This window comes from Sciurus vulgaris (assembly GCF_902686455.1).
Source record: "Sciurus vulgaris genome assembly, chromosome: 17".
Taxonomy (NCBI): Eukaryota; Metazoa; Chordata; class Mammalia; order Rodentia; family Sciuridae; genus Sciurus; species Sciurus vulgaris.
In genome coordinates this window covers 48953654-48978621 of record NC_136478.1, presented here as the reverse complement: position 1 = coordinate 48978621, position 24968 = coordinate 48953654, and the positions used below count along the sequence as shown (strand labels likewise).

Below are 24968 nucleotides of genomic sequence, written 5' to 3'. Positions count from 1 at the left end.
TCTTTTGCCAAGAGTCCTTGTATTCCTTTAGCCTTTATAGTGTGTCTCATGCTCTGTGCAAATCATCACATCATTTTCTGCAAGTTTCACAATTCTCTGAATCACATATTATGAGCCCCATTTTAGGTTTGTAAAATGAGCTGAATGGAGGCTGAATTCCTTTTCCAAGATCCCAGTGATAAGAGTGAGCAGAGGTGATTGCATAGGATTTTAAATCTCATTCAAGTCCATGATAATGGACCTGTATACTAAACAGACTCTACAACATGGACTTGGTGAACAGAAGCTTACAACCTGCTTTACTAAGAGTCAGTTACAGGAAACATCACTAATTAGGCACCATCCATGTGGTGATCCCATGAGCCATGTGTATTATAGAGTACTGTGACCATAAAATAACTAGTGGGAATAAATCAACCAATCTATTGAGAGGATAAAATGCAAAGCAGGGATATTTTCACAGATTATTGAAAATTACTCAGGAAAGAAAAATTTAAAAGAAAATATTCTTTAGTAATCCATTTTGAAGATTTAAAACCCTTGGCACGGTGCATACTTCTTAAGACTTTAAAGGGAAATTCATTTCCAAATTGGGATCAATTTTAAAAATGCAAGCTTTAAGTCTTGTTTGCACTTAGCAATGCCAAAACATTAAAACAAAGTTTTCTTTCCAAAGGCAACAATTGTGATGAGGAAAAAAATTTAACTTCTTGTTCTTAATGTTAGTCGGATCCTAGCTTCATTTGGGGTCAGAAATTTCAAATTAGTTGGTTGCATCTTAAAGCCTTAAGTTGCATCTTAAACCCTTCCTTTCCCGATTGCATTTTAAGCAGTAACACTGTCCCCTCATTTAAGGGATGTTCGATTTTCCTAAATTGTTGAAAAATATCGTTTTATTCATGGAGTTTGGAAAGGCCTGAAAGAACATTAACTACATGCTGACCTTGGTTTCTGTTTCACTCGTCCTGTCCATGAAGGTTCTTCACACAGCTAACTGTCGTTGCTTAGGATCCGACTGGTTGAGCCTCTGTTGATGCTTGCCCTCAACGAGCTTAGACTTAAGCATGAGACACACAGAAGTGGCTAACTCTGAGTGAGGGCAAGATGAAAGCACCCAACAGACCTGACAAGGAACCAAATGTACTGTTCCTGGAAGTGTCTTTCTGACTCTAAATGAGTGTTTTTTTTTTTTTTTTGTTTTTTTTTTTTTGTTTCCCTTCTCATTAGGTGGCTCCACTTCCTGTGCCTTAGGAGTGACCTTACCATCCAGATTGGCCATGCAAATAACTCGGGCTTCTGCAAGGGAACACCGTGCTCAAGGTGGAGACATACTCCCTATGGACATTATCCAACTGGCTGACTGTTGCAAACGACAATTTGTCTCTCTCTGAGTAAATGACTAAACAGTGTGAAATTCTGGGGTTCCAGAGAACTGCTTTTGCACCATACTTGGGTGGAGGGTTTCCTTGAGTCTGTGATGAACACACAGGACATCAGAGCAGACATCAAATGGAAGAGAAATCCTTGATGACAGTTACCCCAGTTACTGTGTTCAAGAGCTCAAATATTGACTTTTCAGTTACAAGAGCTAATTCTTTTACTTTAAAAAATTCTCCTTTTATTGATAACATAACTCCAGGTTATGTAGCATATTTACTTTGAAAGTTTTTTGACATTTTGATTCTGTTAAAATAACCCTTAGTTTAAAACACAAATACATGTATTGTTGTAAAAAAAAAAAAAAAAAAAAAAAAAAAAAAAAAAAAAAATTTTCTCATTATACTTAGTTGATAGTTTTATTAGTTTGTTTTAATTTATATTTGATTTTTATTCTTCAAAAATGTTAAAAACTTTAAAAAGCGCACATGAGCCAATAAATATTTATTTTCTTTACCCTCATTTGTTTGCTTTATTGAATCCTAAATGACCTGTAACATCAACATGATCCTGAAGAAATGGATTTGGATTGGAGGGTTAACCTTTCTCCATGTCTCATCTATGAATTTTCTCCATTTGAAGGGTAGAGGAAAGGAGAATTACCTTTAGCTGGGAACACATCCAAGGTGTCATGAAGGAAGCTGAGTTTGTACTGTGCTTGGGTTTCCAAACCTGTGAAGGAATAAGGACTTCCCAGAGGAGGAAAGAGAAGAGAGACAAATGTGATAGAATCTGGTGCATCCCTACAGCCCATTGGGACAGAAATACACAGGGAGTGTGGAGAAGCTGAGGGTGATTTGGGAGGGACCGTTGGAAGAGGTCAAAGGTTTGCCAGCTGGCCTAGAGAAGTATTATTGCAAGGAAATTTCAATCATCAAAGATTTTGTAAGAAAAAAGTCAAGATTTCTCAGTTAGTTTTTAGATAATCCTGTTAATCCTGTTAATTAAAGAAATAATTAATTAGGAAAGATGGGGATCGAAAGTAATGTAGAATCTTCTAGTAGGTCTGGTGAGAAGTGTTCACAATGTAAATACAGTAAGAGCTTCAGAGAAGGGATAAAGTCTGACACCCACCTTAGAAATCGGGATAGGTTCCTCGTTCCACCTGTTTGAACATGAACACCTGAGTAATGGTGAGGCAAGCTGTTGTAGTCACCCTTTTGCCTGCTGTGATTAAAAGTTCCTACAGAGGAGGAAAAGTTTATTTAGGGGCTCCCAGGTTCAGAGGTCTAGTCTATAGACAGCTGCTTCCATGTCCCAGGGCTGCAGGTGAGGCAGATCATCATGGCACAAGAGTGTGGCAGAAGGAAGCAGCTCCCATGATGACCAGGAAGCAGACACTCCTTTCTCCAGATACCAAATATATACCCAAGGCACACCCCCAATGACCCCCCTCCGCCATCAGACCCTGCCCACTCTCAGTTAGCTCTCAGCCAGGGATCCGCTGCTTGGGTTAAGGCTGTTATCACCCCATCACGTCTGCTGTGAACCTTCTTTTATTGTCTCACACATGATATTGGGGAATACCTCATATCCAATCCGTAACACAACCATAGAAAACAACTTTTTTTTTTTTTTTTTAAATGAAAGAGAACAGAGGTGGCAAACGTATCCAGAGGGAAATAGGAGACCACAGCTGGGTGCCCATGCAGGTGGTGTGTCTTACATTTTTATAGATCCCAGGTTTCCTCTCCCTCCCCACCTTCCTTTTCTTCCCTGTGTACAGGATAATGTCAGGAAGGAGCAGCCCAGGGTGTGATCATTTGTGTTGGGAAGTGCAGATCTGGGAGGTGTGAGCAAGTGGTTCAGTGGGAATTGCAACTGGAGCGGCCCATTTCTTATTCTTTTATAACCCTCCTCGTCTTTCCCACCTGATCATTTACTCTCTGTCTTTTTTTCCTGTCTCATTCCCCCTCTGAGTAAGGGCGCCCTTAGTGCTGAAAGGTGAAATGGGCAAGGACTGCTCTGGCTGCTTCAGGCTGAGATAGGGTGACATGGGACAAACACTTTGGTTTCCCTTTTAGAAATGTTGTGGGAGTGTTGATGGGTCTGAGGGATGAGTCTAGTTTGGAGAAAACAGGTTGTTAAATCACCTGGGAGGAAGGTGCTGTACAAGAGAAAAAAGAAAACATGAGTTCTGGAATGAGGTTAATACAACAATAAATGTCCCAGCATCTGAACAGGTCAGTAAACATCACGACGATCATGAGGATGATAATGATGATGATGATGGTGATGATGGTGAAGATGATGATGATGTTGATGATGACGGTGATGATGATGATGGTGATGGTGGTGGTGGTGATGGTGGTAGAGACCAGCATATTTTTCACCAGGAGATGCCAGATGACCAAGAGCTAAGAAGTTGTTACCATGACAAGGCCTGTGAGGACATTGCCTCTAATGGGAATGGGAATCTTTAAGGATATTAGTTACATTGCCAGAGCTGTCAGGAATGTAACCGCAACATTTAGTTTGTATAATGTCGAAGATGCTCCCAGAAGATGTAGTTAAGGTATCTAATACCACCTGAATTTTGTAAAATACCTTTTCATTGGCATAACCAATGAGATCCCTTTTTTTCTGGCACTTACGATGGGTAATCCTATTAGCAAAGATAGATCAAGCCTGCCTCAGTAGGAGGTTAGGAAATTTAGAGGTCTCAAGTTCCCTACTGTCATGTATATCTAAGAGGAACAAACAGATTTGAAAATTAAGTTTAAAGAAGGCTTATATGAGAAGTAGTGGAATGCAAATGGCAGCCTTTCCCAGAGGCAGTTTCCAATTTAATTCACCAAGGGATCTGAGGTTACTCCTCTGTCAACCCCAGGTTCTCAAAAATTGAGAGGAACAGCAAGCAGGAATTCCTAAGTTCAAATTGTGACGCTCACCCAGGGAGATGAGGTGGCTCTGGCTCTCCAGCACCAGGGCTGTACGAATCCCTCTGTCCCCGGTCCAGGCTCTCCCACTCCCGAGAGGAATCCACGGCCGCATTCCTGAGCATCAGCAAGTGCTGAAGCACACACATGTGAGGGATGAAATCTGAGGAGGCATTTTCGATGGAAAAGGTGCAAAAGGGCACTCCAGGGAAGTGGTCATCAGGAACGAGAAAGCTGAGCTGGCAGCCTGAGGGATGGGAGGAAATGTGTTAGGAAGTGTGACTGAAGCCGAGTGCTTTCAGGCTCTCCACACTCCTCGGGCTCAGTCACCACATCCTGTGACCTTCCTGTAACACAAGGCACTAGGATCGCAGCCCAGAGCATTTCACATCACAGCAGTCCTTTGTGAGGTCACTGAGAGGCTGTGGCAGGCTGCAGTGACTTCCTCCATGTTGGGAGAAATCCTCTTCCTGGCTGGCAGCAGTGAACATCTCAAGTGTGTAGGAAAACTTTCGCACATTCCCGCCAGTCTGGAAAACCTGCAGAGAGGAGCATTCCGGTCTGGCCACCTAGGAAAGTAAGCCACTGCCCCAAATGAACCTAGTGTTACCAAGGGAACCTTTATAGGAGCGTGGTGGTCTGATCCCCCTTGGCATTGTGATTGGGCAGGAAGCCTGTAAAATGTATATCTGTTCTCCAAACAAACGAGTTTGTAGTCTGCTCTTCACAAGCCTGCTTCCACCCAACTCCCGGAGTCTGGGTTCTTGACTCCATGCCCTTACCTGCGTCTGAGCTAGCCTGGCACAACTACACACTGGGTAATGCCATCCCCTTGAGGGTAAGTGAGACCCGTGCACTGCTTCTAACCAATGGAATATGGCAAAAGTTGTGGAATATCACTCTTGTTTTTATGTTGTTTTATAACAAAGTTGACGAAGATAACTCCAAACAGCAAAGTCAGAGGCTCCAAGCAGCAAAGATCCTCCCTCTGTTTCTCTGTTCAATGCTTTGAAGCATTCAAGAAATACACTGCCATGAATTCTATAGCCACAAAGAAATTATTTAATGCCAACCACCTGAACGCTGGAAGCAAATCCTTTCCTCCATGAGAACAGCTAACACCTTCACTTTGTAAGACTCTGGGGAGAGGACGCAGCAAACTGTCCCCAGAGAGCAGGCTCTCTGCACCCTAAGAATCTGCCTCCTGTCCTTGGCACTGATGGATGCTGCCTCTTACCCTAGAGCCTACCCACCACCAGGGAGGACAGTGACAAGTGGGATACTGTGACCTCTGGGACAGCACAGTTCTCCTTTCTCTTCCCACCCAGGCTCTACTCATCCTGCCACGGCCTGAGTGGGACGTGGAATCCAGGACAACTGGTGACATGTTCCTAGTGGAGATGTGGAGTATCCTGTGAACAGGTGACCTTGGAGCAGCTCAGGCCTACGGCCACCTCGCCAGCAATGAGCCTGTGGACAAGGTGTTCTCCCAGCCTGCAGCCCTCAGCCAGTTGCTCTCCGAGGTCCTGTCCCTGGTGACTGTCAGTCTTCCTGGGTGAGGAGGTCCTGGAGATGCTGACTGAGATAGAAGGAGGAACCTCTCCTTTCTTGTAATTTCTGGCTTAACTGAGCTAGTTCTTCAGACCAGGAAATAATATTTCCTAGGACGGGACAGAAGAAATTTTCAGAGTGGGAATGGTGTAATGATAGGTGATGAGGACTTTGAGAGATTCCTGTGAGAATATCGCCCAAAGCCTTCCAAATGTAATTCTGGCTCATTTTTGCCTGAACTCTGACTTTTTCTTGTTACATTTTGCTTGCAGTGACCCAGTGAAAACATGCTCCTGAGGCATTTATAGAACTCCAGAGGCCTTCTGACTCTTAATGTTAGGATGGGATATGAAAAGCACAAACAAAAAGACTGCCCAGAGAAACTATGAAATAGTAAATGATTTGTGATAAATTGTTACATTGCAATAGAAAATCAATGTACTTGTTAAGCCAGGAGTGGTGGCACAAGCCTATAATTCCAGTGACTCAGGAGGCTGAGGCTGAGAACCTCAAGGTGAAAGCCAGTCCCAGCAAGTTAGTAAAGGCCCTAAGCAACTTACAAAGACCATTTCAGAATAAAAAAATAAAAAGTGCTGGGATGTGGCTCAGTGGTTAAATGTCCCTGGGTTCAATCTCTGATACCAAAAAAAAAAAAAAGTGTATATATATTTAACATATATATATGTATATATACACACATAAATATGTATATATGTTAATTTCATGTATCTATTTTACAGTATGTAAAATGTTTCTACGGACAAAACTATACAAAATGGTACACCCTGAAGTTTTCCCCTATATCTTTTTTTTCAAACAGAATACTTTTTTTGTTCTTTATTTTTTGATATGGTGCTGAGTATTGAACCAGTGCCTCACACATGCTAGGCAAGTGCTCTACCACTGAGCCATAACCCCAGCCCTGCAGGTTAAAATTGCAACTAAGGAAAGAAGTTGTAAAAAGTTTGAAACTCATTGTGGCTAAGCACACTCGGTGTTCACTGCTTATCTTCCTTCCTCTGGGACCCATTATTAATTAGAACCTCACCAAGATGGGCCCACAAGCCCTCAATTCACAAACCCTCCCTGGTCTACAGGATGCAGTGCAAAGCAGACCTGACCAGCCAAAGGCCTGGGCCAGCTGAAGGCCTCCAGAGCCACCACTCTGGGAAAAGCAGGAGGCACTGGCAGGGGCTATGTGGGCACCTCCCCCTGTGGGCACCTCTCCTTGTGGGCGCCTCTCCCTGTGGGTGTCTCTCCCTGTGGGTGCCTCTCCCTGTGTGGAGCCTGCTGGACTCACACAGACACGTGCCCTTCTGAGGCCAGAGATGGGGCCTCGGCTGCCTGGAGCCTGACCTGGAGCTACCTCCCCTCCTGACCTTGGAGGCCTCAGAGAGTGGGTGGCAGGAGAAGTGGTCCCCACAGTGCACATTTGCCAAGGGTCCACTGAGCTGCCTGAGTGCCAGGGGCAGGACTGAGGACAGGCAGAGCAGAACCTTGTCCTCGGAGACCAGGGCTTCTCTGACTGCTGCCTGCTGGCCACACTGGGCTAGAGACAGAGCCAGTAAGGTGAGGTCCCCTGGGACACCAGTTCACTCCCTCCCTCACTGTTCCTGACCATCCTCTATGTGCCGGAGTCACTAGATGGTGCAGGAAACTGAAAGTAAGTGAGGCCTAAACAGCTGGCCAGGGAAAGACCCAGTAGAAAAGTAAAACTCTAGGGACAGGCGCAGGCCTGTGTTCCCAGCACCTGGGAGGCTGAGGCAGGAGGGTCTCAAGTTCGAGGCCAGCTGGGCAGTGTAGCAAGACCCTGAGCAATATAGGGAGACCCTGTCTTAAAGTAAAAGTTAGAAGGGGCTGGGGATGTGGCTCACGGTAAAGCACCCTGGGTGAAAAGGGCCAGCACTCTGTGAACAACACAGTATGTGCCACGCTAGAAGGAAGCACAGGTACTTCAGAATGTAGGGGACAGACAGACGGAGCTGGGATGAGAGCTAGAGGAGACTGAGAAGCCGGTGCTGGGGATGAAGGTGGTCCAGGCCTGGGGGCCTCGAGGGAAGGGTTTGGAAGAGTCAATGGCCAGTGTGAGTGGAGCAGGGCTGAGCTAAGAACAGCTGCGGGGGCAGCGCTGTGAGCTGCCAGCTCTGGAGAGCCTGCTGTGACCTGGTGATGCCATAGTTCCTCATTGAGCACCTACTGTATGCCAGGCACTGAGGGCACAAGAAAAAACAGTGAAAGCCCTGCCTCACGGAGCTGCTCTCTCCAGCAGTGGAGGCAGCCGGGAGCAGGGGTTTCAAAGTATGAGACGCGGGTGTCAGAACACAAAGCAGGGGAACACACAGGAGAGGGGACAGCCGGCAGAGAGGGTCTCTCTGAGAAGACAAATGAAGAGGGGAGAGGAGGCAGGTGGTGTGCCTACCAGGACAAGCCCACCGAGGCCAGGGGAGGTGCACAGCCCTGGGCAGAGGCAGGGCCATGGCAGAGCGGCCACGTCAGGGCCAACTGAGGGACAAGCTCCAGCGGCAGAGCCCCGTGCAGAGGATGGGCAGAGGCTGCTGCTGCGTGAACAGAGGAGGCAGCCCGGCCCGCTCGGGAGGACGACTCGCTGGGCTGGGAGCAGATCTGGGGCAGGGGCAAGAGCAGGGAGCACCTGGGACACCAGCTCCTGGAGAAGCACCTCCAGCAGACTCTGTGTCCTCAGGAGGGAGAAAGGGGACTGTGGGCAGGAGGGGCAGGAGGGGAAGAAGGAAGAATGGATGGTGAGAGAAGAAGTGAGAGGAAGGGTGAGGGAGGCAGGGAGGAGGGAGGAGGGAGGGAAGGAGAGAGGGAGGGAGAGAGGGAGGGAGGAATGGAGTGTGTGAACGGGGATAACCACAGGGAACTTGAGGCCAGGATGGGCTCACAGCTGGTGGCAGTGATGGCAGCTGCAGGGACACGGCACAGCTAGGCAGCCTAGGCATTACGGCTTGGACATCACAAGGCTGACGTGGTCTCACTGGACTGGATCCAGGTGTGGGCTGCGGGTCCCTCCTGGAGGCTCCAGGCCCATGGCCTCCTATTTCTCCACCCAGTGGCTGCCCACATGGCTTGGCAGTGACCCTGCTGCCCACCCTCAGGTAGAGCACTCCCTCTGCACCCAACATTCACCTCCTGCCCCCTAACCAGACCCTGAAGGCTACAGGGAACCCAAGGACTGATCCTAGGTGAGTGCCAAGATCCTTAGCTCAGTCCCCTCTGAAGTCCCCCTGTACTATGAGTGGTTCTCAGATCTGGGAATAGGTTGTGAATGTCTTTGGCGTTGTTACTCAGTTAACCATGGGTGCCATGGCTAAGTCTTCCAAGTCTGTTACCAGGGTGGCCATCCATCCCCACTTTCCATGATGAAACTGGGCTCAGAGAGGGTGATAACTTGCAGTGGTCACACAGCTGGTACTCTTGCCCCACACCTGGACAGCCCAGCGCCTCCGTGTGGCAATACAGGAAAGGCGCAGGCATCCATCCACTCATCCATCAAACCCAGACCAACCTGGCTCTTCAAAGGCCCTTCAGCTCTGAAATCATTACGTAAGGAAGACACACCAACAGAGGAAGATGCACCCCTACAGTAGTCCCGGTCACCCCAAGAAATCAGAATGGAGTGCTTGTAGCTCTCAGAGGGTCCCCGGGGGCAGTTTCTTGACCTCGCCAACATCGCCTCAAACTGGGCTGGAAGTGGTGCTGCTGCAGGAACCCATCAGCCCTGCAGCCTCAGATGAAGGAAGTGGCCGCCCTCCTGTAGGGGATCAGCCCAGCCTCGTTCAGTTTCATTTGGGGGACAGAAAACACTCCTTTCCTGGGTCAGTCCTGTGGGTGGCTGTTGCTTTAAGTGAAAGGGGAAGCGTGGTCCTGGCAGGGTGAACTGCAGCAATAGAGAAGCCATCTGTGTCCTTGTGGAGACAGAAGCAGCGGGACCTGAGTCCAGGGCAGGGAGATGTCAGCACACTGTCCTCCAGCTTGAGGTCCATGTGCCTGGGGACCTGGGGACCATGTCCTTCCTGCTGGGCTCCTCAGGCGGGCATCAGGCTGCTGTCCTTCCCCTTCCTAGGGATAGTTCCAGGCAGGGCCAGCCCCACCTCTCCATGACCCGTGGCCCTGAAGCAGCTCCCTGTGAGCTGGGCACATGGCCCTGATGGTCTCAAGGACAAGCAAGGCCCCGTCCTCTCGCAGAGCTCCCCCTGCCGGCCAGGGACCATGGCACGGCACTTGGTCTGTCCTGGATTCCAGGGCTGACATTGGTTCCCAGCCCCATTGTGCTGCCCCTTCTTTGCCACAGATAAACTTGAGGAATGAGCAAAGCCTGTGGCTTCTGACTAGAGAGCAAGTGTTCAGAAAGGACCTGGGGTCGAGATGGAGGGAACAAGAGCTGAGGTTTGGGGTGCTCTCAGTTCTCTGGGCACTGGCCCAACAGCCCAGCTGTGCTGGGACTGTCCCCACGCAGGACGACATCCTCCCGCTGTTGGCCGTGGCCCCTTCAAAAGGTTTTGCTTGGGAAGGTTGCGTGGTGGGTCTGAAATAGCCCACTTCCCAGGAAGGGAAGGTGAGGTTGGGAGAGGCGGGTCAGTGGGTGGGTCACATGCACACAGGACAGCTGGCATGCACGCCCTGCTGCTGGGACCAGGCCTGCGGCCCAACCTGGGGAGAGTTTCATGGAGAGAGGAGGCCCAGCCCAGCTGAGGACACCCTAGCAGGGTTTCCAACATCAGCAGGATCACTGTGACCAGATCCAGATGAGTCTGTCCCCTGTTCCCAGCAGCGTCCTGGTTAGAATTCCAGTGCATTGGCTGTAATGTTGCGGCAGCTTCTGGAGAGGCAGAGGGGCCAGCTCTGCCTGGGGATCCTGGGAGAAGACAAGCTGGAAGGGCTTTCCTCGTCTCCCTCCACCTGAGAGCTGGAGACCCTGCTGCCACCTCTCAGGGCTCCCGAGAGTGTCCCAGTCTTCTCCCTGCATACCACCCTCTCTCGCTAAGTGTGCAGCAGGCCCGCCCAGCTCAGAGCTCCAGGCGAGGCCCCTGAGCTTGCTGGAATGACACGCAGCTGGGATTAGCAGGCTTTAGGGACTCCAAACAGCTACAGGGTGAGACGGAAGAGCCACAGCTGCCTGTGTGTAGATGGACGTGAGAGGGATGTGGGGCGCCTCCAGGCTGGCTGTGTGGCCACCAGCAGCTGGCTGGACTCTGAGCCCCTGAGCCTTGGGATCTGTAGGTCACTCACTGCCCAGCAAAGATGCAGCTGGCTGCCTGTTGAAATGTCTCCTGCTGGCGGGAAGGTGGCGGGGGAACACCCAGGCCCTGCCCTGGTAGTGCCAACTCTCCAGTTGTGGAAAAATAACATGGAGAAGGCACGAGACGCTGATGGTTCCAGGAAAAGCTTCGAGTGACAGCTGCAGCAAGCAGTGACCCTGAGAGCCCCCTTCAGATTGCTAACACTCAGGCACACCCTGAGATCAGAGGAAGCAAATGCACAGAGCTCAGGGGCACGATATGAGGTGCGGATCCCCTGGCCACAGCTTGGAGCAGTGAGCTGGCTCGGGGGGCTCCTGCTCCTCTGGCCAAGCTCGGCAGGAGGCTGGCGCAGGTGCTGCATGGGGCCCCCTCGGCCGGCCTGGGCCCTGGCTATGCGCCTCCAGCCCCAGCGCCAGCTGCAGCCTCGCCTCAGATTCAGCTCTGGCCCTGCATCGAAACACAGCATTCCGGGCCAAGGGGACTTCTAGGTGGGCTTCTCGCAGTCGCCGCTCTCCATGAAGCAGTTCCTGGGCTGCGGATCAGTGAATGCTTGTGAGAAGACCTCATTTATGTTTCTGCTGGGAGAGTTGCCTGTGAGACTGGCAAATATAATGAAAGAAATAAGTCTTTCTCCAGACAATCTTCTCAGGATGCCATCCGTTCAAAGCTGGTACATCCAGAGTCTTCAGGAGCTTCTTGAGTTTAAGGATAAAAGTGCTGAAAATGCTAAAGCCATTTATGACTTCACACTGTGATATGGATCAGAAACCGACACAAGGACGTCATTCCCACAGTGGCCCAGGGTGTGATTGAATACAAGGAGAGCTTTGGGGTGGATCCTGTCACCAGCCAGAGTGTGCAGTACTTTTTGGATCGATTCTACATGAGTTGAATTTCAATGAGAATGTTACTCAATCAGCACTCTTCATTGTTTGGTGGCAAAGGAAGTCGATCTCATCTTCTCATGATCTTCATCATTGGTAGCATAAACCCAAACTGCAACTTAGTCGACGTTATTAAAGATGGCTATGAAAATGCTAGGCATCTCTGTGATTTGTATTCTATTAACTCTCCTGAACTAGAACTTGCAGAACTAAATGCAGAATCACCAGGACAACCAATACAAGTGGTTTATGTACCATCCCATCTCTATCACATGGTGTTTGAACTTTTCAAGAATGCAATAACAGCAACTATGGAACACCATGCCGACAAAGGTGTTTACCCCTCTATTCAAGTTCATGTCACACTGGGTAATGAGGATCTGACTGTAAAGATGAGTGATCGAGCAGGTGGTGTTCCTTTGAGGAAAACTGACAGGCTCTTCAACTACATGTATTCAACTGTACCCAGGCCTCGTGTGGAGACTTCATGCGCAGCGCCCCTGGCTGGTTTTGGTTATGGACTACCCATATCGCATCTCTATGCGCAGTACTTTCAAGGAGACTTAAAGCTGAATTCCTTAGAGGTCTACAGAACAGATGCAGTTATTTACATTAAGGCTCTATCAACAGAATCGATTGAGGGACTCCCTGTGTATAAAAAAGCTGCCTGGAAGCATTACAACGCCAAACATGAGGCTGATGACTGGCGTGTCCCCAGCAGAGAGCCAAAGGTGTGACCACTTTCCCCAGTGCCTAAGGGCACTTGAGACACTTGGAAAGTTCAGTGTGGTTTTTGTGTTCCATTTGGAAGGGATGGTGTTCTCAACTCCATTATACCACATACTTCGTGTGTCACTTTCACAATGAACTCTTGGGGTAGAATAAATGGAAACTGAATTCCACTTGTGCCTATTAAATCTCCTAAAGGATAAAACTATACCTACCTTACACATATATTTTCACAGTTAATTGAACATATGTTTAAACAACTGTAGTTTTGGTCAACTTTCTTCTTATGGTGGACTTCAGAAATGTGGAAATCTTGATTTCTCACAGGAATCTGTATAGTTTTTTAGAAAAATACTTTTCATTTATGTCTGCTAGAAACATTTTTAAATAATACTCATTATCTGGTTAGCCATCTTTCTGTTATTTGCAGGAGTTCTTTATTGAGTAGTCACAATAATATGGTCTTCAAGTTTCCTAGTGACCAACTATAGGTGAAGCAGAACACAGTTGTAGGTGTAGGTACAGCCACCACAGCATCCACATGCATTGTCTTTGCTCTGAAACTGAGCATTTTATTACTTATTATGATGGATTGTAATGACTAGTTCCCTGTGAACCTAAGCCAAAATCAAGGATAATATGTCCTGAGTGTGTTTAGGATTAATGTAAGGAAAAATTATATACTCAAAACAAACTAGCAGCTACTAAAATTACAGAGAGTAAGTTGAGGGTAAAGCTGTGAGTCCCCCCACAACTGAACTAATTAGTTGTTGAGATTACCTGCGGGAGCTTTTTTGAAAACATTAGAGTTTTTCTGTGTCGTATTCCACACTTACTGAATCAGAACCTCTTGGGCTGGAGCCCAGAGATTGCATACTTCCAGGGTGAGTCTGATGCCTGGCCTATTTAGAACTACTCTTTCAAAGTGAGTAGTGGTGACATTAGATTTGCTAAGGTAACAGAGATCTTTAGATTTGGGTTCCCACTTATTTGAAGGTCAGATTTCCAGACTCTTGGAGAGACATAGTGAATCTTGAGCCTGGTGTAGTTAGGCCATGATGAGACTCAGAACAGAAGGACTGTAGGAGAACAGTCAGGTAACCAGGGGTCACCTTGCTTTCAGTTTGTTTAAGTGATGACGGAGAATATGTATTTTTCTAAAAATATCCAGATTTTTAGGAAAATCAATTTGGGCTTATTACAACAATCCATCACATTCATGTGGTAATTTATAATTTACAAATGCTTTATTATAACCGTATGGGTCTTCAGAACAAAGAGCTATAGAGCAGGTGGTACCATCCTGGTTTTCACTCAGAATGACCCAGAGTCATACAGAATTGGAACCAGAGCCCAAGCTGTCTCCACTGGTCTCCCCATCCACTGGCAGGTCCAGGAGTCTTTGAAGTTCGTATCTCATTTTCTTTTAAGGGAACAGGGAAATACACTGACCATAAAATTTGAAGTAAAAATTTAAATATTTAAGCACAGCTTAATCACTTAAATAGGGGTGTTTATTATCTGCAGAATATATTGAGTTGAAACACCTCATTCTTTTTTTTAACCTTTATTTGTTTATTTCCTTTTATGTGGTGCTGAGAATTGAACCCAGTGCCTCATACATGCTAGGCCAGCCCTCTTCCACTGAGCCACAACCCCAGCCCCAACACCTCATTCTTAAAAGGATTATGTAAGCAATCGGCAATTCTATTTTATAAATGTATCAAATTTTCACATTATGAGCTGTAAGTATGAATGATTTTTTAAAAAAAGCCAAGTCACACAGCACAGAATATACTTTCTTGTACCTGTCAGAAACTAATTACATAAATTTGTGGATTGGGAGTGGTGTTAAAGGGCAGTTAGCCAGTGCCCTCATTTAAGAGATGAGGATCCTGAGACTTAGAGGACATGTCTTTGGCCCAGGGCTTAGCTAATCTGACCAAATATTGGAAAAAGAGATACTTTACCTAACCTACTGTTCCTTAATCAAGGACTGTATGAGAAGCAATAGGATATGTTAGTGCATGACTTGTGTTAGTTCAATGTATTATAATGTTTTAGCTTTAATTTTTTCTCATAATGAATATTTTAGAATCCTTTGAATTAAAATATTCGCTTTCTTTCCTAAATGAGACATTTGTACAACTAACATAAACTCGATGTTTTTACTTAGGAAATTTTTTCCCTCCCCAAGAAAATTAGTTTTTCTCTATTTAAGAGCTAAGGAATGGCATTTTCAAAGGAAAAGTAAAATTACTTTCCTTTTGTTTCTTTTAATAATGACTTTTTTACTTTGTTATTGTGGTAATGAACAGAAAATTACATGCAAAAAATATTTGGGAGAGCTTTTTCCTAGTTGGTTTAAATCATTGAGCTACCTGAAAGGTCTTTAGATTCTTAAATGAGCTATTTTGTCTACCAGCATTAATGTTGTGCAGTGGGGATATAAAAATATATTGAAGGTCAGGAAGTGGATACTAAGTAATTTTTATAATCTGGGCAGTTAATGAATGTGCCAACAGTTTTTAGGATGAGATAGCAAAAGTATTCTGCTACTTATTCTACTTAATATCCTGGCTGGATTTGATGTCTTCATACCTAATAGTGATCTCTTCTTGCACTGTGAGGTTTTTACATAAAAATATTTAAGTGGAAGTCTACCATTTATTTTGCAAAATGTTTTCTGTGTGGCAATAAACTGAAAACATGGATCCACTCTTATTTTGGAAATAAACTGAGTCAGTTTAGGTTTTTAAAAATATAATCATGTCTTTTAAATAGGGTTCTTCTCCATTGAGGCTCATCATTCTGTAAACAATCAAAACATTGTAGTGAAGCAGCTTGTACTAAGTCTCACTATCTTCAATAGGAGAATTGTCTGGAAAATAGATTTCCAATGTGTATATTGTCATGAAGAAAGCAAGAGAAATGTGTATGTTTGAGTTTTCCTAGGTTTTTCATTATACAAACTACCACTAACTAACTTTACTAACATTAAAGTTACTAACTTTACTAACATGTTAACTAACATACAAACTTACCACTAATAAGATGACTAACTTATTTCTTAAATGGATATCTCTTGTGTGATTTTGAAAGCTATAAATAAATTTTAAATTTGAAAAAAAAAAAAAGATCAGGTATGGCAAGCACTGGATGTGCGAAGGCCCTGGGGCAGAGAGTACCAGGTCCTAGAATAGCAAATGAGAAAACCCAGCCTTGCTGAGAGCTGGCCGAGGCTCTACGAACCCTCTCCCAGGGAGGAGGCATGATTCGAGCGCACAGAGTGCACAGAGCTGTGCGGGCACACGCGGCACACCTAGAGAAGGGCTGCTGTGAGCAGGTTAAGGGCAGAGGGCTGCATGGAGGATGTGGGCTCTGCCCTCAGCTCAGAGGCAAGCTGGTGCCAGGTGTCCCCAGGGGACACGGGGCAAAACACTCACATGCTCTTCTTCATCCTGTGTCAGCTCACCTGATCCTGCAAGTCCTGGCTGAGCAGTGTGGTTGTCCCTTCTAAAAGAGCCAGGGAGGGGACAGCTGGGCCAAGGCTCATTTCCTGCCCTCTGTGATGCAGACAGGCCTCAAAACAAGAGCAGGTGGCCAGAGCTGGAAGAAAGAGCACAGGAACATGAGCACGGAGTGTCCAGAAGGTGAAGCAAAGCACGCTGGTGTTTCTGATGTCTTGTGTGACTGGTCATTCAACAAGAGATGATGGTGGTGACAACTGTCCTGAGGACCTGGGGTCGCTGCCCCTGTGTTGTCCTTTGTCCTCAGAAGTGAGCAGCTCCTTGGTTCCAGGCAGGGAGGATCTAGTCCAAAGCAGGAGGTGCAGGAACCAGCACCCTCAGAACCGCCTCTCAACTCAGACAGGCCTGAAGAGCCCCGGGCAGGTCCCTGACAGCAGAGCCGGGGATGGAGCTCGGCTCTTCCCACCCTCCACTCTCAGACTCAGTTCATACTGAGTGGCTGCAAAGAGAAGCAGGTTTAAAGGAGCCATAGGAGGGCTACTCAAGCTGGCTGTCACACCCGGCTGTCACACGCACCTCCCCTGGGGAGGGCTCCTCCAGGCACAGGACACAGGATTGCTGTCCAGGCTGCCCCACCCTCTCCTAGCAAAAGGTCTCCTCCTGAATTGAGGTCAGGAAGCATGACCAGGGACTTCCCAATTGCAACCGTGACTTCAGAGGGACCTTGCCAAGAAATAAAGCCTGTCCTACAGCTACCATTCACAAGGTGGCACAGCTGCTGGCTCTCTCATGCCAACTGCCACCAGCAAGCAGCACCTGCCTCAAGGTTCCAGACAGTGCAGAGTGAGTGAGTGGTTGGAGGTGTCTGTGGCAAGCAGGAGAGTGAGCTAGAGTCTCCCCTGCACTTGACCCTGGGCTCCTTGGAGCCAAGACTTCATTGGCCCCATGTAACTGGGAGCCACCATGACAGCCAACATTCACTGTACCTGTGGGGTCCCACAGGTGTGGTCCTTCAGCAACCATGAGAGGTGCGTCTGTTATTGGCCTGTTTTCACAGATTGAGAAGTGGAGAGACAAAGCCACTGGCCCAGGAAAGGTGGCATGCATCCAGGGCTCTGCACCTGAGCCGCTGGCCTGGATTTCTGGGGAGTCAGAAGAAAGGCTGCTGGTTCCGAATGGACAGACCCGGGTCAGTTCCCAGCGCTGCTGTTTATCAGAGAGGCAAGTAGTTGAAGCTTCTCAAAAGACAACCAGTCCAAACCTGGATGCAGGTGGATGTTAGCATTTCCATTTTACCACCTGGGGTTGAGAGGACAGTGACCTGCCCACGGTCACACAGTTTGGAAGAGAAGGAATGAGGACTAGGATGCAGGCCCTCATTGGCTGTGAGGGATGCTCTTCCCTCTGCATTCCATGGGGAGGGGAATCTCACCATGCAGGACCAGGGCCAGGAAGTCAGAACCAGCCCCAAAAGGAGCCAGAAACCCAAGCAACACCGCTGATCCCCTGGAACACAGAGCCCCGAGTGCATGCCGCTGCAGAGTCCCAAAATATGCTTCCCTGTGTCCACGGATGCCCAGTCTCCCCAGTTTCTGTCAGAAAAGATGCAGACAGCCTGGACCAGCCCCAGCACAGCTGTCAGATGGTGTTCCCAGTCCAACTGGAGAGAGGAATCGGCAAAGCCTCCAGAGACAGCCTGTTCTCAGGAATCCACAGCCTCCCCAGCCTGCCCGGACTGCTCATCGTGGGAAGGGAAGCTCCATCTGACTCCATGCTCTTATCTGCTGACTTGCTTGTCTTTGTCTCCAGCTGATCTTCAGCCCCACAGGGAGGACCTGGCACACACAGGAGCCCACAGAGTCCCCTGAACAGAGGACAGCAGCAGAATCCCAAGGTCTCTCCCTGGCCTGCGGCCAAGTTCCACGACCCCTATCCAGGGCTCTCACAGGTTCCCTGCAGGAGGAGCTCAGCTGCCGGCTCCCCTGAGGGATGTCTGCTGCAACCCAGAGGGCCTGTGACCTGGAAGCCATCGGCAATGGCCTGTTGTTTCCAAGCACCCGAAGCCTGGGTGTTGCAGCATTTCCTTACCCATCACCTCTGTCACTGCACCCACATCCTCAGCAGCCAGATGCCATGTCACATGGTCCATGATAGGGCTTTTCTCCTGGATGTTTCAAACCAAAGACACATGTGCTAAGATGTGCGAATCCGTCCTGCCAAAAGCCACTGTCACCTATGACAGCATGCTCCTGAGACCAAGTGCTCAGTCTGTCCCACACACATTTCCCCATGTGGATTCAAAATTTTAAACTGATAAAATATTAGCATTAGCACAGTTCTGACAACCACAGGTGTGAAAAGGGTGTGCTAAGACGTTTGTCTGCTCCAACCCCTTCCACCCATTCCCATCGCCATAGATGCGAAGCCTCTCAATTTTTTCTTATCTTTCTTGTATTTCTTTTTGCAGAGAGAATATTAGGTAGATGGGTGGATGGATGGATAAATGGACAGATTAGATAAATGGAAAGATGGTTGATGGATGGATGAATGAACAGTAAGATGGATAGATAGACAGATATATTGCTGGATGGATAGATTAAATGTATGTGTTATGTATATATGTATGGGTGGATGAATGGATGGAAGGATGGACAGATTAGATAAATGGAAAGATGGATGATGGATGGATGAATTGACAGAAAGATGGATAGATAGATGGATATATTCCTGGATGGATAGATTAAGTGTATGGATGGATGGATGGATGAATGGATGGATGGATAGATGGAAGGATACAGAGATAGACGATAGGTAGATATCTAAGACTGGCATGACGGACATTCAGTTTTGCACTTGCGTCTTCCTTCCTTGACATGACCATTGGACCCCGATCATCATGGCACATCAGTTGTTCTCATTCTTGGGCAGCAGAGTAGTGCTGCATTGTAGGGATGTTCCATAATTCATTCAAGTAGATCTCCCAGGCCTGGGCATTTTGGTAATTTCCAATACTTGATTACAAGCCCAGCTGCTCTGAGTGACCTGTGCCCGTAAACGTTCCTATTCTCAACACAGCTGCCTTCTGCAGGGGCGGGACCATGTGTTTTCTTTTGGCTGCTGCATATCCAAGGGTGCTGACTCGGACTGGACGGCGTGGCTGCCCCTCTGCTCCGGATGCTGAAGCTCATCCACAGCAAATCAATCACCTGCGCTCGCCATGCCTCAGTCTCCTCACAGCAAGTGGCATGACAGATAGTCCTTCCTGCGTGGGGTGATCATGAGCAACACAGGAGAGCGAAGTGCATGGACTACATGGTGGCAGTTGGCCCAGTGCATTGTGGCAACACTGATGTCATCCATCCTTGGCTCTGAAAGCCACTGAGCTGCAGTTCACTAGTTTCCACCATGTGGAGGCTCCTGCGTGGCTGCATGGGTAATCGTTTCCACACAGTACAGCTGGAAAGAGACAGAGGGCTCATTGTGATGTGATGGTGATGGTGATGATGGTGATGATGGTGATGATGGTGGTGGTAATGGTCATGGTGGTGATGGTGGTTATGATGGGGGTGATGGTGATGATGGTGAAGATTTGATAAACCCTCCCAGAATTATATTGTCCCCATCCTCTTAAGCTGTGAGCCTCAAATAAACTTTCCCTCCTCTGAGTTGTTCTGGTCGGGTTTTGGCAACAGTGAAGCAAAGCTGTCTGACAGAGTTTTCTGTTTGCCTCTAGTACCAGCCTGTCGACCCCCACCCTCCTTCTCAAAGGATGGCAGACACTCGTTAAATTAACAGACCAATAAGTGCCAATCCCAATCCCTCAAAGCGGTGGCAATGTTTAATTGAGCTTTGATATTGGAGACCTTCAGATGCACCCTGGGCCTGAAAACTCCTGTAAAAAATTTCTCATTTCCTCACTGAACAAAATCCATGCTAGTTCATCAGTGAGTCACCAGGACTCACCCTGCAGGAAACCCTGAAATCCAAACCGACCTCGAGAGACAGAGCTGTGCTGTCCCTGAAGGTGGCCGGAAATAGGAGCCACACGTGAAAATCTTTGAAGAGGCCAAAAGTGGGCGGTTTTCAAAGGCCCATCTGAGGGTGCTGGGCGCTAGATCCCCTCTGGGGGCCCAGGCTTCAGTACCAGCAGTACTTCAGAAACAGGCCCTGCTTCTCTGATGCCTCACTCCCGCTTGGCCACCACGCTCACCATGGGTCGCCCACCATCTTCGCAGTCCCAGCGAGAGCACCAAGAGTGCCCTGCGTCAGGCGGCTGCGCAGCGCTAGAGGGGGGTCAGAACTCAGGGCACTGGCAACCGAAATCCGGGCCCCATTGATTCTCCCCTCGCAGTCTAGTCCTAGTGGAGCCCAGCCTGCTGAGGGAGGAAGGGCCAGCAGGTGGCAGGACTAAGAGGGCACCCGTGCCAAGGGCTGGGGAGGAGCTGGGGTGGAGCTGGAGTGGAGTAAGCTGGGTTCTCAGTCAGGCCAGGGGCTGGGGTCCCTGGTGCAGTCCTGCCCCAAGGGACAGATCACAGGCCTGGAGGACCCCCATGAAAAGGACAGGGCTTTTCAAAGCCCCCAAGGAGAGTGGGGCACAGTGAGTGGAGGACTCGGCTGGCAGGCTTCCTCCTACTTCATACCTCACTTCCTTTGCCCTGCACCCGGGGTGGTGGGAGAGGGTGGAGCCCTGGGGCCGAGTGACACCTGATGATGTCCTCCTGGTCACCTCCAGAAACATCCAGCAAACCACGCAGTCCTGCGTCTCCTCTGCCTGGGAGCTCGGGTGGCTGCCATTGGATTGTCAGCCTCTTGGAAAGTGTCCGTCTGCTCTGCAAAGGTCCTGGGACACACGGGCGCATGGTGGTGCCAGGCCACGTCCCCTGGCATTGAGAGCAAGGGTAGTTAGGCTCCGGAAGCCCGCAGAGCCCGGGACCCTGCCGACACCAAGTGCCTTCCGGATCTGCAAGGAGGTATCTCCTTAGAGAATCAGGAAGCTTCTGTGTTCTGATTCTTGTTACATGAGGAGTTCCAAGTTGTGCTTGTAACAAGTAAGGTGTGGCCAAGCTGGTCTTCCACTGCACACATGAGGCATCCAGGGCTGCAAGAATCATCCAGAACAGCATCCTTGGCAGTGAGACACCAAGAGTGGTAATTGGTGTGGAGCAGGGTGGCCCTGGCCCAAGACCTGGGACTTTGGAGCCTCTGGCCCCAATCCAGAGATTCTGGTTCTCCTGCTAAACATTTGCATTTTGACCTTTTCCCCCATGAGTCTGATCCAAGTGGATCCCAGAAGCCCTGACAGTGGTGGCCACTCATCGTGCCAGGGTTGCTAGGCATTGGGCTTGCTTACTCTAGCAGGGGTGGGGTGAACTGGGGGTGAGCGCTGGCCTAACACACACCAGGCCTGGGCTCAATCCCCAGCCCTGCACGAATAAGCTCTAGCAGAACAACACGACACAGAACGTGACTCAAGGACCGAATCAAACACAAGATGTGCAGAACCACCTTCAGGCCTGCGGTGGGGCCAGCCACTCCTGGGCAGTGTGCCCAGGGAGGCTGTGGTCCACACGATCCCCAAGCATGTCACTTCCATCCTTCTGTCTCCTGGCCTTATTCCAACCAAGCTGCGAGGGATCCAGCAAGGCTTGGCCTTCTTCTCCTGCCACACCAACACGGTGCTGATGGGGGTGGAGTCTGAGCAGAAGGGCGGAGCACATGGGGAGACCCAGGTTCACACTGTGCACCCAACCTGCCCACGGACCTGACTGGAGTCTCAGGCAGCCAGGAGCAGAGGTGGGAGCATTCGTTCATGCTTGAGTTTTTCATCAGGAACCAGCCAGGAGCCAGGTCCTGGTGAGGGGTTAGGGACCCCCAGTGGGAAAGATGCCCCAGTGTCCCCAAAAGATGGCAAGTGCATCGCACACATGAAGAAGAGACACGGTGCGGAGGCCCAGCCACGGGAGACTGGCCTGGTGCTCAGGTGCACTGCCCAGTGGAGGTGACAGGTAGACTGGAGTTAGAGGAAGAGGCAAAGCCAACAGGGAAGGACAAGTGCGAGAAGAGCTTTCCTGGAACATGCCAATACCCTGGGGCAGGAGGAGGAATTGAAGGAGGCCAGGGTTCTGTGGCCCAGGGAGCTGGGCGCTTGGTACACTGGCTGAGGCTCAGTCATCAGCAGGGATCAGACATGGGACCTCCTGCAAAGTTCCAGTGGGGAGTTGGATCTTCACCCCAGAGCAATGAAAATCCCTGAAGATCTACAGCAGGAACTGAGAGCCACGGTCCTGGGTTGGGTGGTTCCAGGAGCAAAGGCCATGGAGGGAAGCCCACCTAAATCGCAGTGGGGAAGAGCTGTGTGTGGTCAGCACACAGACGGGGAGGGACTTCCTGAGAGCCCAAGGTCTCCCCACCGCCTCAAAGCACATTGGCCTCAAACTTCCTTGCCCTGCGGGCCCTGGCGAGATGAGCCCTCGTTATTGGCAGAGTCTGTGGATGGAGCCTGCGGGCACCGGCTACCTGTCCAGGACTGGTTGTCAGGGATCTGCACCAGTCTGGGTCTTGGGACAGCTTCAGATTTATGTCCAAGAGCTGGGGCTTAAGACCTGTTGGCCCTGCAGATGTTTCTCCTGCAGTTTGGGAATTTGGGAATGCTCAAAATAGCATTCGCCCGTAAAATTGTCTGAAGTGCAGTCCAAATGTGTCTGTAAAAAGTAACCAAATAACTGTTTATTGTCATTAGTTCACGTACTTTGAGCTTCCAGGCAGGGCTGGGTATTGATTTAATGGGGTACTGGATGGGTCTGGGGTGACCAGAGACTTGCGGGGACCGTTGGGTTCTGTTCCACAGGTGGGGCAGCCATCAGCGGATTCTCCCATCAGTTCCGGCATCTGACCATGATAGGTGGAGAAAGCCTGGGCCTCCAGGAGACCCCTTAGGGTACCTTCCTGAACGAGCTGGGATGAGCACCCCAGCCTGCTCAGGTTAGAAGACGGCACAGCCGCCCACACGTTGTGGTGAGGCGCCCCGGGCCCAGACCCACCCCTCGGCCCTTCTCAGGTGATGGGTTCAGGGGTGTCAGTGCTTCAGGGAGGCTCACCACCCCGCCCCCACCAGGTGGCCCTCCAAAGGGAAGCACCCCAGCCCCTGCACCGTCCAGCTGGGCCCTTGCTCTGTGGATTGCTGCTGGTGACACTGGGCACAGAGGGTCACACACGATGTGGCCCTCCAGGGCAGCAAGCAGGTGGACTCTGTGCTCAGTGCCACCTCAGGAACGTGCCGCTCAGAACCACAGTGAGTTGTACCTCACCAGACGGTGAGGGTCAGAAGAGGGGAACCGTTAGGTGTCTGTGGGACCTGACTGTGTCCCCGTGCAGCTTGCTTGCAGGGCAGCCACTGCTTCTCAGCAATGACTTATAGCTTAGGCAGCTGGGTTTGTTCAGGCACCATGGGGGGCCTGGGGGAGCTGCGGGGTCCTGTGGCCCATGGTACAGCCCCAGACCTCCCATGCAGTGCCGCTGTGACCTTAAGTAATTGACTCAACCTCTGCGTGTCTCTGTTCCTCATCCTTTGCCTCCCAAGATTGTGTGAGGCCCAAATAAATTGCACACATGGCCAGCCTGGGCCTCTGAGGACTGTCCCTTGCAGCCCCTCTCCCCTTCTTTCCATTCTAGAATTTTCCCCTTGCTCTCTGCCCTGCAGCCACCTGGGCTGGCCCTCAGCTTCTCAGGCAGTCAGGCCCTGCCCGGGGCCTTTGCACTTGCTGTCCCCACAGCCTGCACTGCACCTGCTCCTCGTTTCCTTGGCATTTCTGTTCAAGCCTCGCCTTTTCTGTCACCTGCCCAGATTTCACCCCACCGCCCCCTGCGCTCTGCATCACACCAGCAGGTCTATGAAGTCACTCTCCTTCCAAAGAATGTGATCATGGTGAGGGACGAGGGCTGCCTGTCTGCTCAGCAGCAGGTCCAAGCACAAGCCCAGGGCCTGGCAGAAGGGCCCCTTGGGGGACACTGCAGCTCCACGCAGACATCTGCAATGGCGCAGGCAGGCATGTGGGCTCTCTGAGCAGTGGACGGCAGAGTGTGGCACTCCCGGACATCCTGGCTCCTTCCCCCACAGGCCAGTGTGCCCAGGCTTGTGGGTGCGTGGACACAGCTCTGGGGAGGAGGCAGGCTCTCAGGGACAGAGGCCTTGGCTGAAGCCAAACAGAGCCATTGTCAGAACCCCAGGATGGAGCTGGGCTCCTGGAAGGACTGAGCCAGGTCCAGGGAAGGTCCAGGCCCTTCTTGCTCCCTCCTTCCTTCTCTCTCTCTCTCCCTCCTTCCTTCTCTCTCTCTCCCTTCCTCTCTCCTTCTCTCTTGCTCTTTCTCCTTCCCCTCTGACCTCCCTCATTCCTCTGCCTCATTTCTCTCAAATCCCTGTCCTCCTGGTCGTCACTCTCCTGCGCATTTGCTCCATCTGGGGGGACATTTCCAAGGCAGGATCACTTCTAGCCACCGAAAGCTGGATCACTTCTCTCCTGCTTCCAGCTCCACATTCCCCAGGAGAGGATCTGATTTCTCATGGGCCAGCTCCATGGGGTGCCTGTGCTCATCACCTCTGGGGAGGACTTGGGCCCACTGTCACCTGGCTTGGGGCATGTGGGTCCTGGGGTGGGCAGGGAAGTGAAGGCAAGCCCTGTGAGTGGAAGGGAGGCGGAAGTCGTGTGCACGAGACAGCCATGTGACAGGCCTTCTGCTGTCCCTCACTCCTGCATCGAC

The 24968-nt window shown here is 49.8% G+C and overlaps 1 pseudogene across 1 annotated transcript; it reads left to right on the top strand.

Moving 5' to 3' along the window:
* Positions 1–11611: 11611 nt before the first annotated feature.
* On the top strand, positions 11612–14286 carry LOC306648980 (pyruvate dehydrogenase (acetyl-transferring) kinase isozyme 1, mitochondrial-like; annotated as a pseudogene). Its single transcript has one exon. The product of its transcript is annotated as a pyruvate dehydrogenase (acetyl-transferring) kinase isozyme 1, mitochondrial-like (transcript).
* Positions 14287–24968: the final 10682 nt, after the last annotated feature.